Consider the following 18,542-nt stretch of genomic DNA (forward strand, 5'->3'; position numbering starts at 1 on the left):
ACTTCAAGTGGGGAGGACGTATCAGCGCAGGTCCATCACTTACAACAAATGCACCCTTCTGGTGCTAATAGCCACATTGGTCTGTGGGAGAAGGTCATACAAAGGAACTTCCCACAGTCTCTGTCATACACCTAAAACAAGTCTAAAAAATGAAGTCAACTTGAAAGGTAAAAAGAAAAATGCATTTAATTCATTGAATAAAATTATAATCATTAAAAAGATAAGAAAGAAAAATGCAAAGCCAATGTAGAAGTGATTTAATTGAGTGGATATCAAAGTAGAAAGGCACAAGCACAGTGATAGAAGAGTTCTAAGAACAAATCACTGTGGGCCCAAAAGGGGAACCAGGAGAGGAAGATTGAATGCACATTTTCCAGTGAACTTGGCCTGGTCTGCAGAATGGGTGTCAAGAACTCCATGCAGTACAAATTGGGGTAAATCAGTGAAAAGAACAGCTGTTTGGGGGGCCAGTGTTGCAGCATGAGGTTCAAGTCCTGTGCTCTGCTTCTGATCCAGCTCCCTGCTAATGCACCTGGGAAGGCAGTGGAAGATGGCCTGAGTACTTGGGCCCCTGCCTCCCATGTGAGAGACCTGGATGGAGTTCCTGGCTCCTGGCTTCAACCCAACTCAAGCCTGACTGTTACCAATGTTTCGGGGAATAGGCCAGGGGATGGAAGATCTCTCTCTTATCTCTGTGTCTCCTTCTCTATCCCTCTGCCTGTCAACTAACTAACTAAATACATCTCACTAAGAGCATCAGTTTTCACATACTGTGCCTCCCTTTCCTGAAACCAGAGGTCAAAAGGGGCAGCCCCAAGATCAAAGCAAGCAAGCTCAGGTTCCATCCCCTGAACCTGTCCATTTGCATCTCTATTTCTTCCTGTATTGGTACGCGGGACCGAGGCCGCAGTAACAAAGTCCACCGCCAGGGCGCGGAAAACAGCAGACACTTGGGCTCTCACAGTTGCGGAGGCTGAGTGTTCAGAATCAAAGTGCTGGCAGGGCCATGCTCCCTGCAAAGCTTCATGGGGAGGATCCTTCCCTACCTCCGGCAGCGCCTAGTGGCCCTGAGAGATCCTCGGCTAGTACATGCCGCGGGGCAGCCTGCCTCTTCGTCCGCACAGCCGTCTTCCCCCGAGCCTGTCTCCATGCGGCATTCTTTTCCCTGTGTGTGTGTCTGTGTCCCAACGCCCCTCTCCTTATGAGGACACCAGGCCTCACAGTGTGAGCTGTAATTATGCCTTTAAAGACACTATCTTCAAAGAAGATCACTACCATTGGCAGTTGGGGGACATGGCTCAACCCCGAATAGCAGGTTAGCATGGCCATCCCTTGCCTCAACCCCAAACGCTAGAGAAGAAAACCCTGGGTTTAGGGGCCTGAGACCTGGATCTGGATCCCAGTTCTGTGTCTCACTAGCTGCCTGGTGTTGGACAGGTTACCACAACTCTCTGAGAACTAAATTTATGGTTAAATAATGGGGTCATAACGCCTACCAGGTCTTCCACCCAGGATTATTGTCAAGATTCCATGAGATGATGTCAGTGGGTTGCTTTGCAAACTCCAAAGCTCCAGACAAACATTCACACACAGTCAGTTCTTTCACCAAAGGCCCAGCTTCTACTGCCCCTCACTATACACAAAGGGCAAGTCCCCTCCGTACTCTGGTTATAGTTCATCACACCACGCACCTGCCCACACAGGAAGCCAGACCCTTCAGGTGTTTCTGGGGGCTCCCCCTGTGTATCTGAGCGTTGGGCTGCCCCTCTCCATGCAGCATGGCCATGTTCCCAGCTGCTGGCAGTCAGGAGGTGCCACTGTGCTGGCACCGTGGGACCACCCACTCTGAACTTGAGAAAGGGACACATGCTCTCCTCCTTCCACTCTGTTCCACAGCATTCTCCCTCCACACCCAGCTGGAACTTGGCTACAGCTTTTATATATTAATTATTTTTAAAGATTTATTTTATTTATTTCAAATGCAGAGTGACAAAGCAAGAGAGAGAGCAGAGAGAGAAAAGATTTTTCATTTGCTGGCTCTCTCCCCAAATAGCTGTGATGGAGCTGTACCAGGCAGAAGCCAGGAGCCAGGATTTCCATCTAGGTCTCCCACAAGGGTAGCAAGGGCCCAAATACTTGGGCCACCTTCTGCTTTCTTTCCAGGCACATTAGCAGGGGGCTGGATCAGAAGTAGAGCAGCTGGGATTCGAACCTGCACTCCAATATGAGATGCTGGAGTTGCAGACAGCGGCTTAAAGTACTGTGTCACAATTCTGGCCCCTGGGCTACAACTTCTAATGGGGTCATGCTGGTGTTTGAGGAGAGAAGCCCAAAGCAGAGGGTGATCTAGAGCCACTCGGGCAGTTGCTCAGGGTCAGACTCCCAGCTCATCTCCTTGGAACAGGGGCCTGCCCAGGCCGACCCTAAGCAGGCTCTGAGCATATGGTTCAGAGAGAGGAGCCTACAGCAGGCTCGGAGCATACCTGTGCCCATGGTTCAGAGAGAGGAGCCTACAGTGGGCTCTGAGTGTACCAGTGCCCATGGTTCAGAGAGAGGACACCACAGCGGGCTCTGAGTGTACCAGTGCCCATGGTTCAGAGAGAGGAGTCTCTCCCCTGCAGGTGTTCCTCTTTGGTCCTCATTTCTTTCCTTTGTTTTTTGTGTTTTGCTTTTTTTTTATTTATATAAAGAGAACTTTATATCAATAAGGAGAACTTGTCTTTCAGAGGCTGACATTTCTTGACTCAGGACTGCTACTTCCCAGAAGGATTAACAATGGGCAGATCTGCCACATTCAAGGAAGTCCCTATCCTTTGCCTATAAACTTGGAGCATTGCTTCCTTCCCCCAGGCCACGTAATTTTACCTGAAGTCTAAAGGTTGCAAATTAGGCACAGAGACACATTTCATTTGGGTCATGCATTTTCCAAGACGGTATGAATCATTACCAGTATTTTAGCTGAGATGTTTTGCATTAAAAAGTCAAGATTTGGGGGCCAATGCTGTAGCACAGCAGGGAAAGCTGCCATTTGCAGCACCAGCATCCATACGGGCTCAGTTCAAGTCCCGGCTGCTCCACTTCCGACCCAGCTCCCTGCTAATGCTCCTGAGAAAGCTGTGGAGAATGATCAAAGTGCTTGGGACTCTGTATCCCAGGTGGGTGGCCCGGAAGAAGCTCCTGGCTCCTGGTTTTGGATTGGCCCAGCTCCAGCTGTTGCAGCCATTTGGAGAGTAAACCAGCAGATGTAAGATCTCTCTCTCTCTCTCTGTTATAAAACTTATAAAACTTTTCCTATCAAATATATTTTTTTAAACTTTTATTTAATGCATATAATTTTCCAAAGTACGACTTATGGATTACAATGGCTTCCCCCCCATACCATCCCTCCCACCCACAACCCTCCCCTTTCCCACTCCCTCTCCCCTTCCATTCACATCAAGATTCATTTTCGATTATCTTAATATACAGAAGATCAGCTTAGTATACATTAAGTATGGATTTCAACAGTTTGCTCCCACACAGAAACATAAAGTGAAAAATAATAGATGATTTTTTTAAATGACGAGGAAATCAGAGCAGACCTATTGTCATGTTTAATCCCAGTGAGAGTCAAGTTGGGAATTGATAATTTTTTTTTTTTACAGAGGCCTATCAAATATTTGATCCCTATCAAATATTTTTTTTAAAGTCAAGATTTCTATTCCCCTTGGTACCACCTTCCCTCAATGCCAACAAAAAAGTAGCGAGGTTACAAGCCTAAGCCAAGCACCTACAATTTACATCTAGTTACTTGTGAGGACCTAGTCAAGTGGGAACAGGCTGCTCCAAAGGCAAATTTAAATTTGATCTTTCAGAAAACCCCTGCTAGAAACTTTTAAGAAGTTCATTTTCTAGAAGTTTTTCCTTAAGGGTGTTGAAATAAAAACACTAAGTTCTGGGCAAGCCTTCACTTCCTGTCACATACTCTGGTGTTTGGATAGACTTCGAGGTGGAGCACGGTAACAGATGAGGACTGAAACTTCAGCCCCAGATAATCACAGATGAAAAGACAGGGGGAGGCCTGGGGAATTTCCATCACTCTAGAACCTCTGACACACTCTGGACATGAAAGGGACCCGGGGAGAAGGCGGTGTTTAACTTCTCTTTGTTTATATGTACACGGATCTCTCATGCCTGACCGTGGAGTATTAAAAGAACGACCAAAAAGGACCAGCTCTGGAAACCCCATGTGTCCTCCAGTGTTGAGAAGGGCAGGTGGACCCTCTCATAGGTCCCTGCCTCCCGAGGGCCGCTCACCAGCATGGTGTGCAGGGTGAGGTGCCTGTCTCCCTCACTGATCATTCTGGTCCAAGGGAGAGCACACAGCCCTTTCTGCTGTTACATCCTCCTCTCCCCACTGCCTCGTGCAGTCGACCTCCCCGCTCTACACAGCGGAGGCACTGAAATCTCCCTGATGCTATGGAGAGCAAAGGGAACGCCCCGCGATTTCTCAGTGCTCGGTCCTAGAGGTCAAAGCTGCCGGGTTCCGAAGGCCGTTGCCCATGTGGGACCCTGGCGGATGGATCCAGGCAAGGCCATGAACGGAGTGCTGTCCCTGGGACTTCCTGATGACAAGAACGCTCACAAGGACGGCTGACCCCTGATGCAAGAACACGAGCTCGACGCCCGAGTTCTCAGGTCCAATGCGATGCAGTCGGTAGCTGTGACGTGAAGACGTGTTTTACCTCCTGACCGTCTACCCGCTAATCAGAGCCCCCAGCTCTCACATGCACGCACACGAGTTTGCGTTGAAAACACCTCGGCTTTTCTCCCTTCCCCTTAAAGTCCCAACCCTTTTTTCTGTTCCTCAGATCTACCAGAGAGCACCTCTCTGGGCATATGTGTCCTGGGTTGCAGTTCAATTCTTTGTCATTCCCCAAATAAAAGCTCTTTGCATGGCCCTCCATTGCTATACCTTTGTTTGACTTTGACATGGAAATACAGCTTTCTAATCTTCAGTGTAGGATCTTCCAACTACCTCCAAGACCCTGAGGTCCGACTTAACTTCTACCACCTTGAATTCTTTTCATCACTTTTCTGTTCCTCAAGTTTCAAACCCAAAGGGGCGAAGCTCAGAAAAATCCTCAGGATTTCTTCTCTTGCTTGTCTGAGACCCTGCCACTTGCTACAATGGGACAAGGAGATCTGTTCAAGTCAAAAAGGTCATGCCTGTGTACGGGGCCATGACCTCCACATTCAGCTCACAGCGAGGCAGTCACCTCCAGGAACACAGCCCAGCTATGTGGAAGCTCCAAGAAGTTCATGGAAAATTAATTAAAATATAATTTTTTAGCATTTACTTATTTATTTGAAAGGCAGAGTGATAGAGAGAAGGGGGGAGGGAGGGAGGGGGAGGGAGAGAGAGAGAGAGAGACTGTGCCATTCACTGGCTCACTCCCTAGATGCTCAGCTAGCAGCTCAGTCTGGGTCTCTCACATGGGTGGCAGGAATCCAAGTACTTGAGTGGTCACCTGCCTCCTCCCGGGATGCCCATCAGCAGGAAGCTGGATCTGAAGTGGAGGTGGACCTCAATCCCAGGCACTGTGATGTGTGATGTTGATGTCCCCAGTGTTGGCTCAACCCACTGCGACACAATGCCCACCCTAGCAAGTCTGTTGTGGAGAGGAAACTATTTCCAGGAACTTTTGGGAGACCCCTTATGTCTGTACTAGGGACACAACTGCTAAGTGTCAGACCAGCCTGTTCCATTAAACGCATAAGCTCCACCCAGGGATGGACGGCTCTAAACTTTTACGTGAAGGGAGAACCAAGTTGGCTGCTGGTTTCTTAACACCTAGAGAAATCTGACCAGCTAATCCAGCAACGTATCCAGCTCTCAGCCCCACTCCTTCTGCATTTTTTAGACATTTTATTTATTTTGGGGCCAGGGTTGTGGTGCTGCCATCGAGGCATTCAGTGTCAGAGTACCAGCTGGAGTCCTGGCTGCTTCATTTCCAGTCCAGCTGCCTGCTAATGCACCTGGGGAGGCAGCAAATGATGACTCAAGCACTTAGGTCCTTACCACCCATGTGGCAGACTAGAATGGGGTTCCCAGCTCTTGGCCTTGGCCTGGCCCAGACCTGGCTGTTGTGGCCATTTGGGGAGTGAACCAGCACATAGACGATCTTCATCTCTCTCCCTCCCTCCCCCTCTCTCATGCTACTCTTTTTAATAAATAAATCTTTCTCAAATTTAATTTATTTTATTTACTTAAAAGAGAAAGAGCATGCACTCCTACCTACTGCCCAGATTCTCACAACAGCGAGCACTGGGCAAGCCTGAAACTGAAGCCTGAAAATCAATCCAGGTCTCCTGCATAGGTGGCAGGGACTCAGGACTTACTGCCTTCCAGGGTACATGATGGCCAGAGACTGGAATCTGGAGCAGAGCTGCGTATCAAACCCAGACTCTCTGAAGGAAAAAGGCAGGGTTCATAGGTGAAGATTTGGGTTCAGCCTCCTCTTCAAATTAAATTCTCTGAATCTCACCTTCTACACATGTCTGATCTACTTTGTCCCTGGGAGGACAAAATACCTAACAGCGGCAAAAAGACTGTATCACACATCCTCATACAAAGATCTCTATTGATTAGCACCAAGAAGTCAAGGAAGTTTCTGACCAACAGTCATCTCACAGACCAGTTCAGCATAAACATCTGCCTAGGACATTCAGTCTGTGCCTCTGCAGTGTGAATATCGAGCCCTAATAATGGCTTCCAGGATTAAAAGGCCGGTTTCTTAAGGATTCCAAGAGAGTAAGTCTGGTTGGTGAGTCAGTACTAACTAGTGTCAGGCCTTTTATTCTTTTTTTTAAATATTTATTTAATTATTTCAAAGGCAGAGCAACAGAGAGGGAGAGATAGAGGTAGAGATGACAGAGGTAGAGATAGAGATAGAGGGAGGGAGGGAGGTAGATATAGATATTTTCTATTTGCTGGTTCACTCCCCAGATGGGTACAACAGCCAGGGCAGGGCCGGGACAAAGCCAGGAGCCTGAAACTCTATCCAGGTCTCCCATATGAGTGAGTGGCAGAAGCCCAAGCACTTAGATCATCTTTCGCTGATTTCCCAGGTACATTAGCAGAAGCTGGGTTGGAAGTGGAGCAGCCAGAACTCAAAACCAGTGCTCTGATACTGGATGCCAATGTGGCAAGTCATGATTTAACCTGCTGTGCCACAATGCCAACCCCTCGGAGGCCTTTTAGAGAATCATAAACAAATATGACAAAATAATCTATTTTATTTCATTATTATTTACATATCACTGTCAATATTTTTATTTCATTATTAAATACTTCTAATATGCTGTTATTATATTGACTAGTGACTGATTTGCTTGTTAGCTAATGCACAAATGATGCCTTGACAGAGGCTATAGCAAAAGATGGAACAAAGCCAGAGGAGCAGGCAGGCAAGGAAAGAGCTCTGTGCATGTCATCCAGCTTCCAGAAAGCAGCACACACGCTCTGGAATTGGGAAAGTACACACTCCCTTTCACAACAGGTTCATCACACTGGTGTTTTAAAGCCGCAAGTCATTCTACCTGATCTTTAAAGAATAAACCATCAGGGCTGGTGCTGTGGTATAGTAGGCTAAGCCACCGCCTACAGCGCCAGCACCCTGTATGGGCACCAGTTCGTGTCCTGGCTGCTCCTCTTCTGATCCAGCTCTCTGCTATGGCCTGGGAAAGCACTGGAAGATGGCCCAAGTGCTTGGGCCTCTGCACCCCTGTGGAGAAACCCAGAAGAAGCTCCTGGCTCCTGGCCTAGGATAGGCCCAGCTCCAGCCGTTGCAGCCATCTGGAGAGTGAACCAGCAGATGGAAGACCTCTCTTTCTGTCTCTACCTCTCTGTCTGTAATTCTGCCTCTCAAGTAAATGAATTTTTAAAAAAGTGATAAATTGTCATTTGTGCAGATTTCTTCTGGCTGGAATGAAATTCTTACATGTGTCACAATGTGGATGAACCTTGAATATATCATGCTAACTGAAGAAAGCCAGACACGAAAAGACAAACACTGTCGCTTCTACTTGTGTGAGGAACCTAGAACTGGAAAATTCACAGGGACAGAGCATAGAAAAGAGGCCATGAGGGACTAAGGGGAGGGAAGATAGGAAGCTATTGTTTAATGGATGTAGAGTTTCTGTTTAAGATGTTGAAAACATTTTAGAAATACATGTAGTGATGATTGCACCCTTTCGTGAGTATAATTAATACTACTGTGTTGTACACTTAAAAATGGTTAAAGTGATCAATTTTATGTTATGTCTATTTTACAACAACTAAATGCATAAAAATGAAAATAAATGAAAAGCTTGGGATGTCTTGGGTCACACAGGTCCCCTTGGTTGTCGTGCTGAAGTTTATACCATCCCTTTGAAGCTTCCATAACTGACTGTGGAAACAAACTAACAACAGGCAGGTTAACAGGAGAAAGGTGTGCAAACCTATTCATGTGCCCCTGTGCGTGGGAGCTGCACAAAGTATAAAACTCAAAGAAGGGCCAGATGATTGAGGCTTAAAATATATTTTTTATGGAGGAGAGAGAGAGTGTGTGTGTGTGTGATGGGGAAAGAATTGCAGCCTTTTTTAGAGAGCTAATGATTGATTTTTAGAGGAAATGAATGGGCCCAAAGGCCAGAAAATGGCCAGGTAAAACCTCCTCTAAATGTGATGTTTGATTTTCAGTCTCACCCTCTGAGCTGCATTCAATCATGCTTAGCTTATGAAATTTCAATAAGAAGACTTGGAGGCAATTGGGATCCTTTTTGGAAGATCCTGTCTTTGCATAGAAAAGGGAACTTCTCTGCATTTCAGTTCCCTAGAACTCAGAGTTAAGTCAAAAGTGGAACAGTTGGGAGCATCCTCTTCTGAGCCCCACTGTTGTCTTTTGCTCAAAGAACAAAGCAGACCAGGTTTCCAAAGTTCTTCTGCTTGAAAATTGTTCTTCAGCCGGGCAACCCCATCTCCACCTCCCAACAACACGGCCAACCTTTCAGCTCGGCTTATCAAGAAAACCTTCCAGAATCACAGAAGTGCATCTGGGGAAACATGTTTTCATGACGTCTTTGTTTTTGATTTGGATCAAAAAAATTTTTTTAATATCTTAAAATCAGAACTGCTATTTAAAGTAGGCTGAACTACACCTGCAACTTTAGGGAAGCTTATACACGCATCCAGTCCTGGCCCCTGATCAGATCTGTTTTCATTTTCCTTTTCTCTCAGTGCAGAAAGTAAGCATCATAAATTTCAAAACTTAACTTCTCTTTTTCCTTTCATCTGCTTCTTGATATTAGGTTGTCTTACAAAACTGACTAAGAGGTCCCTAAAGCTGGCTCTGAAAATAGACTTGAGTGCCTGCTCTTTGCACCCACTCTCATCAGGTTGGCCTTGTTCATTTCAGGAGGCACAAAATCCTCTCAGATGGACTTGGTTTTTCACAAGGCAGTGGATGTGCATTTCACGTGAGGTGGGGAGGCTTTTGCTCTAGATCAGTGTGCACGGCCTGAACCTCACTCCAGGCAGCAATGCACCTATGTTGAAAAGAATCTCAATGCGACAAAAAAGAAAGCAGTGTGGCATGTGCTATTCATCAGTGGTGTCAGCCTAGCTGGGCCACAGTGCCCAGATATGTGGGCAAACATTACGCTGGGGGTTTCTAGGAGAGTGTTTCTGGATGAAGCTGATACTGAAATTGGCAGACTTTGAGTAAAGCAGCTTGACTGCTTTGCTGTGGGTGAGCCTCATCCAATCCACTGAAGATCTGAATCAAGAAAAAGCTGACCTGCCCAAGCAAGAGGGAATTCTGCAGCAGGTGGATTTCGGACGTGAATGGCAACACTGGCTTCTTCCCGAGTCTCCAGTCTACCGGCTCACCCTGCACACCTGGGGCTTGCCAGCCTGGCCATGCAACAATTCACTAAAGTCTCTCTCTCTCTCTCTCTCTCTCTCTCTCTCTCCCCACACACACACGCATGCACATACACACCCCTACACACACACACATACACACCCTATTGATTATCTCTCTGGAGAAACGTGGCTAATACACAGATTTATGGACCAATCGTGAGTCCTCCACTACCTATCTGCAGCATTTATTTATTAAGCCTACTAACCCCCTGAGCCTCAGTTTCTTCATCTGTGAAATGGAGATTTTATAGTCTTGAGGTGTTATGTGGAGACTGTAAAACACATGAACTACCAGGGTAGTTCTGTATTGGAAGTGGAGCAGCCAGGACTCGAACTGGAGCCTATAAAGGTTGCTGGCATTGCAGGCAGCAGCTTAATTTGCTATGCCACAACGCCAGCCCCCAGATAAAATTGTTAACACTTGAGAAAATACTTCTCTGCATAACATATTTTAGTAAACAACCCTCATTTATCATAAATTCCCTCCCTTCATCTTTCTATAACTCACCTCTCCCATGCTGAAGTCCAAAACTTTTTTCCCTTGTCTAGCCCAAGATGTGTGCCCCAAATTCTAACCACCTCTTTGATTCACATTGCTTTGTGAATTCCGATACTTATAAATGTAATTCCATCTATTTTTTTCTCTTGTTCATCTGTCTTTTTTCAGTTTATTTTGCATGGTCCCCAACCACTGAACTAGGAGATAGAGGAAAAAATGTTTTTCCTCTCTTTAGGGTATAAAGGTGAAGGGAAACCCCACCCATGCATCAAGGCTTACTGAAATGAACAAAGACCAGGATAAAAAGGCATACAAATTTAATAACGAGCATGGGCACACGAGTCATACACAGTGTTGGCCTCTCAAAAGGCCCAGTTGGTGGAAGCTTAAACACACCCTTCACAGGGGAAAAGGAAGTAGAGGAAGTCACTGGCGACTTCAGAAGGAGAGTAGCTGTTTACCAGGGAGAAGGAGCAGACGTGGCAAGCAGGAGTTGTGAATCCTTGTCTTTGGAGTTTGAGTGGTGAGCCCGAGAGATAACCATTATCTTGTGGCAAAGATTATCCCTGTGTGGTTTCTTTTTTTTTTTTTAATAAATAAATCTTTTTATTTATTTATTTGACAGGCAGAGTGAACAGTGAGAGAGAGAAAGACAGAGAGAAAGGTCTTCCTTTGCCGTTGGTTCACCCTCCAATGGCCGCCGCGGCCAGCGCACCACGCTGATCAGATGGCAGGAGCCAGATACTTCTCCTGGTCTCCCATTGGGGTGCAGGGCCCAAGCACTTGGGCCATCCTCCACTGCACTCCTGGGCCACAGCAGAGAGCTGGCCTGGAAAAGGGGCAACCGGGACAGAATCCGACGCCCCGACCAGGACTAGAACCCGGTGTGCTGGCGCCACAAGGCGGAGCATTAGCCTAGTGAGCCGCGGCGGTGGCAGCCGCCCTGTGTGCTTTCATTCCTCGGTCTTCTTTTCTGCAGTAGATGATGAGATGTCAGGAGGAAGGAGAGGCCCAATCTTAAGGCAGACAAGGAGTTTCCAGAGAGATTCCCTCCCGGTGCTTGGGAGGTGGGAGCAGAAGCAAGACAAGTTGGGGACGTTGATTGTGAAGCATATTAGAAGCCCTCCCAGCCTTTGAGGAATTGTTTTCTGAGCCTCGACCCAGATATCATTAAAAATACAACAAGTCTTACGATTATAAAGTCTTGCCTACTCTACACCAATATTCCCAATCTCCAAACTCAAACTGATTTTTCTCCTCCTGAATTGATGAAATATTGTGTAGAAAAAGATGGAGATCTTTAGGAAGGTGAAACTGGCAGCCAAGCCAGTTCAGTGGAACAGCTAGAAAAACCAATTTAAGAGTGGAATGAGCCATAATTATCCACATAATTAATGTGGATTATCACCCAGTTTTCTGGCTTTGCCAGATGTTGGAACAAGAGGTACTGTGTAAAAAGCGTAAGGCTTGAAGTCTGAAGATCTTTCAAATCCCAGCTTTGCATCTTAGCAGCTGTTGGCTTTGGGGAAGTTATTCATTCTCTGAGCTTCAGTTTGCTCATCAATAAAATTCAGTTACTGGTGCATAATTAGAAACACAGAAAGCTGGAGTTATTGAATCAGTGGACAAATGGATGGTTAATAGTCATTTTGAATGGAAAATTGTTCACCAAACCCAGGTTTAGTGAAACCAACACAAAAACAATTCAGTTGACAGAGAACACCGTTTTAAGAGGATGATGAGGTAAATGGAGGAAGAAGACTTATTCTGGAAAAGTGGGAAGCACTTCAGAAGTAGTAGGAGCCTCTTGACTTCGAGAGCTCAATCTTGTTAAAGTATTTAAGCCTCAACATATTTTAACAGTCTCATTTTCAGTGAAGGAAGTTGGATTACAGAGGGTGAAGAGAGAAAAAATACACCTGTGAACTATGCATAATATCCACAATATTTGGCCGGCGCCACGGCTCACTAGGCTAATCCTCCACCTGTGGTGCCGGCACCCCAGGTTCTAGTCCCGGTTGGGGTGCCGGATTCTGTCCCGGTTGCCCCTCTTCCAGTCCAGCTCTCTGCTGTGGCCCGGGAGTGCAGTGGAAGATGGCCCAAGTGCTTGGGTCCTGCACCCACATGGGAGACCAGGAGAAGCACCTGGCTCCTGGCTTCAGATCGGCGCAGCGCGCCAGCCGTAGCGGCCATTTTGGGGGTGAACCAATGGAAGGAAGACCTTTCTCTCTGTCTGTCTCTCTCTCTCACTGTCTAACTCTGCCTGTCAAAAAACAAAAAACAAACAAACAAACAAAAACACACACACACACACACACAATATTCCAGGTGACCAGTTGGTCAAAGCAGAGTAGATACTCTTGATGTCAAGACCTTGCTTTCCTAACCTTAAGATGGTTCTTGGTGAACTCCTAAAACAAGATGTTTTTTCAGACTCAAGTTCAACCACATAGACCTCATAGAATGTTTAACACGTTGTTTGTTTTCCATCCATACCAGAGGAGTCATCTGTGTGCACGCCTCTGCACACATAGCCACAGGGGTTTTCCAAACTTTGCTTTCTAGTTTATTCTAATGAACACAGAAGGGATCATGAAAGCCTGAAGAATGTGTATTCTTTTTCTTCTCTTCCCGCACAGGTGCCAGTGTGCTCAAAGTGAGAGCAAAGAATTGGGCTGAGTACTGATGAGGTGATGAACAAAGGCAATTGTATGCCCTGGTTTCTGACTTAGAACACAGGACGGGGTTATCTCCCAACTTCAGCCCAGTTGTCCCATTCCAGTACTAACGAGACTTGCTTGATTGAACTCTCTCTCCTTCTTTCTTTTTCTTTCTTTCAACCTTTCTTTCTTTCTCCTTTATTTATTTGAGAGGCAGGCAGAACAGAGAGAAAACTCCCATCCACTGGTTTACTCTGCACCGGCTACTTCTAGGGGCTGGGTTGGGAATCAGGAACCTATAACTCAGTCCAGGACTCCCACATGTGTAGCAGGGGACCAACTACTTAAGCCATCATCTACTGCTTCCCAGGATCTGTGTTAGCATAAAGCTGGAATCAGGAGCCTGAACTGGCGGTCAAAGCCAAGAACTCCCATTTGGGATGTAAGCATCATAACCATTCGACTCAAAGCCATGAGAGGGCTTTCTTAACTAAGCCATAGGATAACCTCCACATTGTCTCTAAGTAAGTTACTTAATATTAGCATTGGGTGTTTTGAAGTACTTTTGGAAAGTGATTACATTTTTTGACAAAAATTTAACATGCATCAATTTCTTATGATTATTGCTGTTGATTTTTCTAAAAACAGATAATATTATGTCCCTATCCTCAATGATTTTATAATATGCATGGGGATTCAAATGGAAAAAGTTAAATTGGAGCAATACATGGAGGGCACTTATATTATTAACTTTAATATAAGAATGAGAACATTATTTATTGAGCATTTACTACGTTCCAGATCCTGGCATAGTTGTGTTCATTTAATCCTTTGGTTAGGGGCTGGCACTGTGGCACAGCAGGTGAAGATGCAGCTCATGTACTGCATCTTGTATCAGAGTGTCAGTTTGAGTCTCTTCTGCTCTTCTTCTGATCCAGCTTCCTGCTAATGTACCTTGGGAGGCAGTAGATCATGGCTTAAGTATTTGGCCTCTGCCACCCAGGTGGGAGTCCTAAAAGGAGTTACTGGCTTCTGGCTTCAGCTTGGCCCAGCCCTGGCTGTTGCAGTCATTTGGAGAGTGAACCAACAGATGACAGACTGATGTGTGTGTGTGTGTGTGTGTGTGAGAGAGAGAGAGAGTTTGCCTTTCAAATAAGTTTACATATACATGTATATGTTTATTATATACATATATATTTAAAAAGCCTTTGATTAAAATGTCGTATCAGGTGAGGGACACCATCTGCATTCTACAAAGGCAAGCTCAGAGTGCTTGGGTAATGGTGGGGTAAGGAGGCGCTACCCCAAAATATGGCACCTTGGTGTACTGAACATTTTAAGGGGGAGGAGTCTGAGAGAGCATGATCATGAGGGTCTCTCTGACCTCCCCCTCCCCCCTCCCCCCTTTCAGCCCTGAAGGAAGTCACAGAACCTGGGAGGAACTTTCTGATCTACCTCCTGAGTCAGCTCCTAGGACGCTCAGGAGAGAAGTGCCCTCCCTGTGCTCAGCGGGAAGCAACATCTCCCTCCTTGAAGAGTCACGGGGAACGGTCTGGATAGACAGCACGTGCGCCCAGCATTGGCTGTCATTAGATCCCGGCCACTCTGTGCAACCACACTGCTCCACAGCTGTCTACCCCCAAAGCCTACTATGAAGAGTGACTCCTGCCTAGCTGTCACTTTGGGCCTTCATTTCCTTACGAAGCTTCCTGTGTCAAGTACCAGGTAAATTAAATACACTTGCATGCTCGTCTCTTATTCATCTGTGTTTTGTTACAGAGGCCTCGGTCGCCAACCTGGGGTGGTAAGGAGAGTATTTTTCCTCCCCTACAGAACCTAGATGAGGGGCTTCTCACCCAGAGTTCCTTACTCAAAACCCAGGAGTCTGTCAGCGACATCAAATGTAACCATACATATTAAATCTATCGGAATGAATCATCACTGTAGTTTGATGCATTCACAAAACCCCCTTGACTCTTGTGGGTAGTTCCGTACTGAGCTGGGCAAGTATAAGGCCTATTAAGCACAACTCATCTGCACTCCACTGGCAGAAATCCCAATGTCCCTTGTCCCCAGTGGCCGGCCTTTCAAGAAGAGGTAGCCACCCTTCCAAAGAAACATTTATTTTGCAATTACAAAGAGCAAAGGCCCTTTCCAAAAGCTTTGTTTATTGCCCAGTATCAATCATTTAACACGTGTTCTGTGAGCTAGGGTGTTTTACGTTGGTTTTGTTTGCCCAGTGTGGTTCCAAAGCATGGTTCAAAGTCAGAAGTGAAAAAACTGATGGGAGCTGCATCGACATTTTTCCATTGCAGTGCCATGGCGTTTACATGGTGTTTGTATTAAAAACCAGGGAGGCCAGGGTTGTGGTGCAGTGGGTTAAGCTGCTGCTTGTGATGCTAGCATGCCAAATAGGAACACCAGTTCAAGTCCCGGTCACTCCACTTCCAATCTAGTTCCCACTAATGTGCCTGAGAAAGCAGTGGAAGATGGCCCACGTGTTTGGGCTCCTGCCACCCATGGCAGAGACCAGGATGGAGTTCCTGGCTTCTGGCTTCAGCATGGCCCTGCCCTGGCCACTGCAGCCATTTGGGGATGAACCAGTGGATAGGAGATCTCGCTCTTTCTCTGTCTCTCCCTCTCTCTCTCTCTGTCATTCTACATTTCAAATAAATAAATATTTTAAAAAATAAGAAAACTAGAAGTTCCACATTTTCACAGTGACTTGGGTATTCTAACCATCATTCAGATAATGTCCAAAATCTCTCATCCTACAACATTTTGGCTCTCAACTGATCATTTTGTTAATGCTTGATTGGACAGATGTTTTTAGAGAGTCTAGAATTAAAGGAAGTCTAAGGCCTGCTAATGGTCTTATTTGTCTTACTTGCGGGTTTCCCAGACAGAATCTCATAGTGTGGTCCACAGCAAGGAGTAAGCATTTCCTCATTCAGTATACAAGCTGACTGACACGGAAGTACAGAGGAACTCGGTGTCCCGTGTAATGCATGGAGACAGGAGACCCGGAGCAGGGAAGGCAGTGCACCGCCGCGGGAGGGGCTCTTGCAGACACTAAGAGCAGGCAAAGGAAAGAACAGCTTCGTGCAAAAGCTACACTGGAGTAGAAGAGGTTTTCTGTGCCCTTTGAATCCTGGGCTCGAGACAGGGGGAGGAAATTATAGCCTGAGGGGCTTTGGTTGGCTTCCAGAAATTCAGCTTGGCCTTAAACTTCCTTCAAAAGTTAAAACTGAGGCCACACACACTGACGTATAACCACAGACACACACGTTAGACAAACAGCGCAGAGAGCATCAGAGTGTTCTCTCTTCTATGTCCCTAGCTCAGTACCAAATACTTGGTGTGTTAAGTCCTTTTTTTGTTAAGATTTAGTTATTTATTTATTTGAACAACAGAGTTACAGAGAGAGACATGGTGAGAGACAGACAGGAAGAGAGATCTTCCATCTGCTGGTTCACTTCCCAAATGGATGCAATGACTGGGCTGTGCTGATCTGAAGCCAGGAGCCAGGAGCTTCTTCCACGTCTCCCACCCAGGTGGCAATGGCCCAAGCACTTGGACCATCTTCTACTGCTTTCCCAGGAGTATGAGCAGGGAGCTAGATAGGAAGTGGAGCACCTGGGACTCAAATCTGTGCCCCAGAGAGATGTCAGTGCTGCAAGCAGTGGCTTTACCTGCTATGCCACGGCAACAGCCCCACTAAGTCCTTCAAATAAAAGAACTGAGGTGGCTCATTATTAATGGCAGGAACCAATATGCAGAAATACAAGGGTCATATGAATATAATAAAGAATACTTCTTCTGGAGCTGGTGCTGTGGTACAATGGGTTAAGCCACCACCTCAATGCCAGCATCCCATATGAACTTCCGTTCAAGTCCCAGCTGTTTCACTTCCAATCCAGCTCCCTGCTAGTGAGCGTGGGAAAGCTGCAGAAGATGGCCCAAGTGCTTGGGCTCCTGGCATCCACATGGAGACCTGGAGGAAGTTCTAGGCTCCTGATTTTGGCCTGGCCCAGCCCCGGCCATTGTGACCATTATGGTGAGTGTATCAGCAGATGGAAGATCTGTGTGTGTGTGTGTGTCAGTGTGTGTGTAACTCTCTCTGTAACTCTGCTTTCAAATAAATAAGCAAATAAATCTTCTTTAAAAAAGCTTTTCAAAAATACTTCTTGTGCAGCAAGGGTCCTTAACAATGGATTCAGACTTTACTCGAGACTCGGAGCTTCTGACCTCCTGCCTACGCTAAGGGACACAAATCCTTACATGTGACCTACGTAAGCTAGTGAGGGCTGTACGTCTCCTTTTCTCAGCTTCATTGCCAGGCAGTAGCAAATGCGGCCATGAAGTAAATATTTGGAAACCAACAAACACATGAAAAATGCCGTACGACCAGTTCTGTAAATTCAACGAAGCACCAGTTCTCTATTCCATTGGCTCTGTGACAAGTGCCTTGCAAAACAGATTCACTGAAGGCAGAAGTCATGACATTATAACAGCAAGATCTAGTTGAATGTCTAGTGAGGGTCAGGTGTAAGAACCCTTCTATGAAGTGTGGCTGCAGGTCCTGTGTCAAATCCTAAACCAGAAACAAGAGTTGGAAGGGTGGGGGCCGGCAGTGTGGCGCAGTAGGTTAATCCTCTGCATGTGGTGCTAGAATCCCATATGGGCACTGGTTCTAGTCCTGGCTGCTCCTCTTCCTATCCAGCTCTCTGCTATGGCCTGGGAAAGCAGTGGGAGATGGCCCAAGCACTTGGGTCCTGGCACCCATGTGGGAGACCCGGAGGATACGTCTGGCTCCTGGCTTAGGATCAGCTGAGCTCTGGCCATTGTGGCCAACCAGCAGATGGAAGACCTCGCTCCCTGTCTCTCTCACTGTCTATAACTCCACCTCTCAAATAAATAAATAAAAATCTTAAAAAAAAAAGAGTTATAAGGGTATATGTTATCAATTAGGCTGTCTGGGTTATAATACCCTGTTTATGCAGGGACAGTATTTGCAATGAATCCACACATTTTGAACACCTCTTACTCAATGAAAATCACTTCTAAACTTTATTATGCTAAAATAACAAAGCTGTCCATGTTTATGAGGGGGTGGGAGGAGGGAGGGGCCGATAAAGAGAAAGGTGGTGCTTCTCACTACCTCTAGGGCAGGACTTCCCACTGGTCTTTCAAATCCAAAAAAAAAAAAAAAAATTCCAGCACTTGGGTATGAGTGTGTGTTCCTTCCTCAGTAGGTCTTCCAAGTTAGCTGGGTGTCTCTGGGTGTTGATTTGAATTAGCTTTTCAATACACAATGAAATGCCTGAGGCAACCAATTTTACAAAGAGAAAACGCTTACTTAGTTCAGTTGTGGAGGTTCAAGTCCAAGATCAGGTGGCCCCAGTGACCTGGCCTCCTTGAGGGCAGTGGATGG

The 18,542-nt window shown here is 46.2% G+C and overlaps 1 long non-coding RNA gene across 3 annotated transcripts in view; it reads left to right on the top strand.

Moving 5' to 3' along the window:
- LOC138848477 (uncharacterized) overlaps window positions 1-18,542 on the top strand; it is a 51,378-nt gene that overhangs the window by 19,681 nt on the left and 13,155 nt on the right. For 2 of the 3 annotated variants that reach the window (XR_011386301.1, XR_011386300.1), the window contains one exon: window positions 14,520-14,833. This is a non-coding gene — a long non-coding RNA (uncharacterized lncRNA). Of the gene's footprint in view, window positions 1-3,155; window positions 3,245-14,519; window positions 14,834-18,542 lie in introns of all 3 variants that reach the window. The other variant, XR_011386302.1, reaches the window with a different exon arrangement.

This window comes from Oryctolagus cuniculus, chromosome 2 (genome assembly GCF_964237555.1).
Source record: "Oryctolagus cuniculus chromosome 2, mOryCun1.1, whole genome shotgun sequence".
In the NCBI taxonomy this organism is placed as follows: domain Eukaryota; kingdom Metazoa; phylum Chordata; class Mammalia; order Lagomorpha; family Leporidae; genus Oryctolagus; species Oryctolagus cuniculus.